This window comes from Lonchura striata, chromosome 18, assembly GCF_046129695.1.
Source record: "Lonchura striata isolate bLonStr1 chromosome 18, bLonStr1.mat, whole genome shotgun sequence".
Taxonomy (NCBI): Eukaryota; Metazoa; Chordata; class Aves; order Passeriformes; family Estrildidae; genus Lonchura; species Lonchura striata.
In genome coordinates, this window is record NC_134620.1 from 7,759,962 (window position 1) to 7,767,359 (window position 7,398).

Genomic DNA, 7,398 nt, shown 5'->3' on the forward strand with positions numbered 1-7,398 from the left:
AGCTCCCCCTTGCAGATGCTGCCACCTTTCTCAGGAGACCAGCACCATCCATCCCTCTGAAAGCTGTTCAGGACATTGGAGGGGCTCCTGGTGTGCTGTGCATAGATTTGCATATCATAGCCTCATAATAGCCTCTTCCAGAGCGGACAAGACACATCCTAACCTCCTTGATCCACAAGATAATCCTGTGTGGCCAAGAGATCACATCACACACTGCAGGCTGAGACCAGGCTTCCCTCTTTGTTAAAATGGTCCCTTTCCTCAGCCACAAATAACTTGATGCATGGAGAGAGGAAGGGAGGTGACGTGACCGTGTCCAGCAGCCTCCATTTGCCAGTGCAGAGTGGGGCCTTAATCTTCACTGCTTTGTGTGACTTCCTTCTCCTTTTTTGTTTGTTTCACTGGTGTGACTTTACCTTTGGTCTGAGCAAATATCACAGAGAAATCTCTTGTAAACAGGGGGACATGACATTTTTACAAGTTGCATGCTTAGCTATTTGCTTTGGAGTCTGTAGACAATCTAGACAAGTTGAACAAATGGTCTGTTTGCCTTTGCCCCTGGGGGGAGCCACGCTCTGTACAGCCTGGCCAGGGTGTGTTACACTGGCTCAAACCCTTCAGGTTTTCAAAAAGGGGAGTGAAGGGGGGATCACCCTGAATTCCAGAAGCCATGTAGCTCTGTGCTTGTGTGCAGGCCCTCTTCTGTAGTGTTTCCACCCAGTCAGATTCCTCATTCTGGTTGTAGACCCCCTGTGTGGATAAGCCTCTGATGCCACACAGCACTATATGGGCTTCTTGTTACTTGATCAGGGTAGGAAGGTAATTCAAGTAGAAAACATGCCTGGCAGCCTGGAGTCCTAGCTCCTTTCCCTGCCCAGTGAATGGGTGATGAGTTACTGCTGTCACAGTGCTTCCTCCATGGGAGTACTGTGGGGCTGTAGTGAAAAATTATGTTTGTTGGATGTGGTTGCCCAAAGTGTATTAGAAGTTCAGATGTTTCCCAGCCAGCACCAGGCTTGCACCTCCTCTGGGAACACATTTGCAAGAAGGGCTGCTTCTACCAGCAGGTAGTTTTCAAGACACAGGTCCTGGCTTCCCTGAGTCTCACTGATCCTACCTTTGCTCCATCACATGATTTAATGGTCAAATAGTATTTTAGAGGCTTCAAAGATACTTTTGTAGTATGAATAATTATAGAAGGATTAGTGAAGAGCAGCAAATAACACATTGAACCAGGACTGGTGAACCAACAAGCTGCTGTGTGACCTTGGACATCTTTCCACCATTCTCTACCCTGGCTGCCTCCGTTAGTCTTCATTGATCTTCCCTGTTTAGGAATGAACCAGTTCCTATTAGGAAGTTATATATTCCTTGTGTAGTGACATGCAAACTTTCAGTGAGGCCTCAAAATGTTATCAAAGTAATAATTTTTCAGTGTTATTGATGCTATTTGTTAGGCTTGTATGTAAACTATCCACAGCAGCACTGGTTGTTTCTGGAGTGCTTATAGAACAAATAAACACCGTCTGCTCCTCTGTGGGGCCTGCCAGCCCAGCCCCTACAGTGACTTCAGAGCCCAAGGACCTTCAGCAGGGCTTGCAGGAGGAGAAACCATTCTTTTGTCTCCAATGTCATAACTCAGCATAGTTGATTTATTGCTTCCTGAGTCCCTCTCTCCAGTTCCAGAGTTATCGTGGGCCATTGTGGTGTGCGCTCTTTGGCTGGGTGACTTAAACCAGGACCAGTTCCTGTCATCTGCATCAAAAGGAAGGAGATCAGGTTTTATTAGAAACAGCATGTGGGCATTCTGAGCAAAACCAGTGGTGAGTGCCTCTGCCACTGCTGCCAGAGAGGACGAGGTGTGCAGCCATGTCAGGCACACTGTCATGGGCTCCGCAGAGTCAGGCCAGGTAGGGCACAGACTGGGTTTGCCTGGTGCTCAGCATCATGAGCACCATGAGAGGGAGAGACAACCAAACAACAAATAGATCAGACATTTTACCTTTTAGTGGAAAAAATAATTTTTTGCATCTAGCTGGAAATCCCCAGAGACAGCATCTTTTTATTTTAACCTTTCCCTTAAAAAGTATCTGCTCCTCTCCCATCAATAAAAATAAATTAATTTGATTTTTTTTTAAAGCTAAACCAAAAAGGTATTTTTTCTTGGGCAGTAAATTAAATTCCCAACAACTTCTAAACCACTTTAAAAAGTCACATTTTTCGTCTAAGTGTAGAATACATAATACATACCTGTGCAACAGCACCAGTGTCTTTTTTTGTGTGTGGGTGACATTCAGTGCAAATGCAAGTAGAAAGCTCGTTTCCAGCAGAAGAGCTGACATGTCTGATACTTATTGATCTCAGCCTCACTAGGGTTTGTCTTTATATTTATTTCTTTTCTTGGGGCTTTCCCAATTGAGTGTGGAATGTGTATTTATTGGTCCCACTGCCCTAGGGACTTTTAGCAAGGAAAGCAAAGACGACGCCAGGAGACAAGAGAGGGTCTGAAAACACTCAAGCTAGGTTTGGAGGGATGAGCAGCACAGTTAGAAAAGTTAAATGGTTTTATATGACACGGTTGTCTGCGATTGCAGAGGGCTAGACTCAACACGCAGACGATCTCTCCAGGTCTGGTTGCCAACTTGGGCATGTCATTCGAGTTCGGCTCGAATGCAGCCTAGAGAGCCCCTCTCCACATTAGTGTCTGCCACCAACCTGCTTGGGCAAGTCATTTCCTTGCTCAGAGATGTTGAAGAGGAAGTTGTATTGGCTTCAGTTGTACTTTATTATTACAAGCCTGTGTGAGCTGCTGTGTTGACAGCTCTGTTTCAGCCTGTTCCAGTGTGACCTGTCTCCCAGGGACATCCACACAAGGGGTTGAGCCACTCGGACCTCAAGTGTAAAGGAATATCTTGGGTGAAAGTGGTGATGGTGGAGACTAATTCTCAAAGAGAAATCTTCCCCCACTAGATGCCATCTGCGGAGCTTAGCAATTGTGTACGGGGCAACTCCCAGTGAGGCTTTGCCAGGCTTAGGTTTTCTCTTAACAACTATTTTTAGGGTTGATATTATAAATCTCAGTCTCTCCCTCTTGCTGCTGCTTCTTATCTCCTTAAATCATGCATAGTAGCAGCTGTTTGGCTCTACCTCTGACTTCTCCCTCCAAATGGAAGGGAAAGTATTTTGAAATGTAATCCTTTTCCTCTTTTTTTGGCTGGGAAAGACTTGACCTGCAAAATGTAGGCCACTGAGTAACACCACCTTTTTGGTACCTCCAAACTCCAGCCTTGCTGTGGGGTCAGGGGAAGGATGGTGCATTGTGCTGCTCCTGGTAGGTCCTGCAGACTTGGTGCAGCTCTGCACTTGGTGCAGAGCTCATCTGGACAGGCGCTCAGGCTGCCAGCCCTGAACATGCTGTGCCAGGAACAATGGCAGAAGGTAGCTACCCACCAGCTCCTTATATTTGCTGGAGGCAAGCAGTCTCCTTAGCTGGGTTGTGGCGTCCCAACACCTTGCAGACTAACTAGCTGACTGCATCCCAAGGGTGCTCTATGCTCCCCAGCCTTGGTTTCCTTCCCTCTGCCCTGGGGCCTTCCAAGAAGCCCAGGAGTAGAACAGGCTCTCAGCATTAGGACTCACACTGGGAAGGTCTGGTTTTGATTGTTGAGGTTTGGAGGAGTTCTGGGATTTTGAGCATTCACAGCACACGTCACAGCTTGGCCTGTTGCATCAAGCCTGTCGTGTCACTCCGGATGTAGGGGCGGGTGCTCAGGTGTTGGGCCACCGCGGCTTATTCCTTTTGGTGTCAAACTGTTTGTGATTCATGTGTTGCCATAACATCACTTCCCATTAAAAACATGGGATAGTGACCCAGCTCATCTTCTGCCAAAGCACCTGGCAAACAGCCCAGCTCCTGCCTCCCCTTCGCCAGTGACCTGCATGCTCCCAGTGTATGTTGCCACCAGCCCCTTCCTCACAGCCTCAGGTCCTTACTCAAGGCTAGTGGTTGGTTAAGGGTGGCTCATATGGCTCAAAGTGCCTGGTAGACTGGGAGAAGAGACCAAGCCTGGGCGGCTCTCATGGCTTGTTTGGGAAGGGGTGTGTATGCCTCATGTAAACACATGGGCAGGTTGGCCCAGGGGCTCACCAGCATACGCCTGTGGGTGGGAGTGGAGTTGCGTTTTTGTGGCCTCCTCTGCTACTGTTTGTTCAGCTAACACAGTTGCTTTCATTCAAGAGCTAAATCACAAGGCCGTAATTTGCAAATAGCAACTGTATGTTAAATACTAATTTGTATGTACATGTTTGGGTTGCTTTCCAAAGTCCATTTATCATCTCAGGTCCCCTCCATCTGCTGCCACGAGGCTTTCTGCCAACTCAGCAGAATGGGAACTCCAGCTAACCCTGCTCGCACTTGTCTTGCTCCCAGCACCTCTGGATGAGAACTAAACATTGCTGGGTCTGCCATGAGATGAGCCATACCAGAGCTTGCAACATGTTAGGGTTTCTATCCAACAGAAAATGCTAAACATGTAAAGTTTATCTGGGCTTGCTGGAGTCTGTACCCATCTTGTGTTGTCACTATTCTAAACTTGGAAAAACAGTCTAGAAAGAGTAGCTAGTAGAAACAATTAATTTCTCAGGACCTCTAAACTTGGTACAAATTCTAGATGTGTAGAGAAGGCTGATGTGAGACTCTCAGTCTGTGCATCAGGCTGTGGATTTGCAGTTCTGCTTCTTTGTGCTGGACATCTCACTAAAAAGCACAACTCTACATGATGCTCACTACAAGCCCAGAGCCAGCTGCTTGCCCACAGAGCTAAGGTGGTAAGTAATATCTGTACCAATATCTAATCTAGCCAGGTCCAAAACTAACTATGAGAAGAAACAGCCCTACTATACAACAGATGAAGGCAAATTTACTATTATTTCCTAAAACCCATTTAGAATCAAATCAAAACAGTTTCTGCTGTCTGTGAGTGTGCACATGGTGTTAATCGCCAGCACCACCAGTTGCACAAAGCAGATCAATACAGCTGAGTCCGGAGCCCATTTTCTGGGAGACTGGCATTGTATGTGAGCTGGAATTTCCTGTGAACCAAGTGCCTCTGTAATAGAAAGAAATGTCCAGGAAACAGCTGCACACATGCAAAGCACTTTTACTACTTGCCTGATGTTTTCCTCAGCATCACTTTTTCATAATTTTTTTTTTTAATGCTTAAATCCTGTGCAAACAACCTTTTTCTCACCAGCTTCCTGTATGACAGTAGCCAAGAGAAACAGCTTCATTTGGGGTGATCCATTTAAGCCACACACCATATTGTCTGGGAATTTGGGGACCAGGGATTATTCAGTGGAGGTTGAAAAATGTTAATATTTTATCAGCTACAGAGTAAACAGATAAAGCGGAAACCACTTTATATTTTTCTGAAATGTTAATAATGGGCTGATAATCTCCAAAGCCTACATACTTCCTGCGATTCAAAAGGGACTGCATGTACTCAACATTCATGGTGTGGACCTGGCACAAGATACACACCCTCTTCAAGAAAGGATACTGGTGGTCTGGATGGGAACATGGCAAAGCAACAAAATGGTTCCTTCAGCACTTTCTTCATGAAAATCAGAAAGCTACAGGAGAAAGCAGACAAGGGGACCAGCAATCATACATACCTGCCTGGAGCCTGATCCACACATCACCTTGGACCTGGAACCCAGCAACACTAGTTTTAAACCTAGAAAGACCCATAAGTTGCTTGGCACCTGTGTGAAGATTATATTTAATTACTTGTAAGTGTTGAATTGCGGAAGGACACGGAGGTTTGGACCAATCTTGCATTTATTAGAATGAGATATACAATGAGGTCCATGTAAAAGCCATCCCACCACTTGTCTGCTGCAGGGCAATTTTGTGTCTTTCTCTGTGGCACTAGGCCACTCCAGGACCTAGCATCAAAGGCCCCATGCACTGCAGAGCTGGAGCCAACAGCTGTGGGTCTCTTCCCCACTTGGCCCAAGCAGGGCCACCAGTCCCTGCCCACATGAGAGAGCAGAAAACACAAAAATACCATTGTATGAATCTGGAGAGCACTGACATGAGTGGGACAAAACTGCAGGTCAACTTTTGCTTTGTACTTAATGACACTTGATCTGCAATTCCAACATTCTAGCTCCTGAGAGGACAAATTAGGCTTTTATTAAGAGTTCATGTAGCTCTAAGATACATCTCCTAGAGAGGTCTATGTTGGTTCTTATATGCTACAGACTGGTCTGACTGCAGAAATGCAAGATGTGACTCCACACCTATTTCCATTTTAGGTTATATCAAGCCTCTACAAACCTATTCAGCTCTTATATCAGAATGACTGTATTGAAATCAAAATAAATTTCCTGTATTTGGTATAGATATATCATTTCTTTGGCTTTGTATGTGGGAGCCCTGATGCTTTTCTGGCAGAAGTTGAAAGTTTCTGCCATTTACAGACCCGTGCAAAAACTGACAGGTATAAAATTCCCTGCTGGTGCCAACTTAATGCCATTTTTCTTTTGCAATCAAGGATCTAAACACACACACAAATTTTCTATAACAATTGCCAAAGCCTGGGGGGGTGTTCCAGTCTCCCATTTCTCCAGGGTTTCACTGAGACTTGCCATTTTTTGACAGCAGGCAATGTCATACTGAAAGACTAGAGCCTGAGCAGTACAAACCCTGCAGCCCTAACTGGCAGCACCAGATGACCTCCCTTTCAGGTTAGGCTTTTCCTCAGGTTTCTGTATGCACATCCCTGTATCTTTATTCAGGATGTTCCCATTGCCAAGTGCAACATATAATAACTACTTTTCACTGTATTGATGGCACTTCCTCCAAATCACAACTAGATATCCTTCTTCCACTTCCAACAACAGAAAAAAAGAAGGCTTCCCTTAATTTGTGGGTAAATATGCAGAAAATAATATTTTCTGGAGATCACAGTCACCACATTTTCCTTTTTTTGTTTTCAAATTGAATGTAACTGAAATATGTAACCTAAGAGCTTTGTCCTTTCTTGTAATTAAAACCCAGAATTTTCCTATGTCATTTTGGTTTTACTACACAGCAGATACATATTATCAGCAGCAATTTAAATGTAGTTTTTTAAATGTTGGGCAATTTGTAATATTACTTGGTAAAACTTTATTGCAATTAGTGTTTCATATGTGTTGTCAACAAAAGTCCTTTGAGTATTATCCTTTTGTTGTTGCTGCTTTTTCAATGCAAGTTGCATATGAGCAGGAAGGAAGGAGCTCCAGAGCTCCATTGCTCCTTAGCTGCTGTGGAGTGCATGGCTGGATGCTCTGTCTCTGGTCCTTCTTGCCCACCTTCTGATCCAGCCTGCCCAATGCCCCAGGATCAGGAAC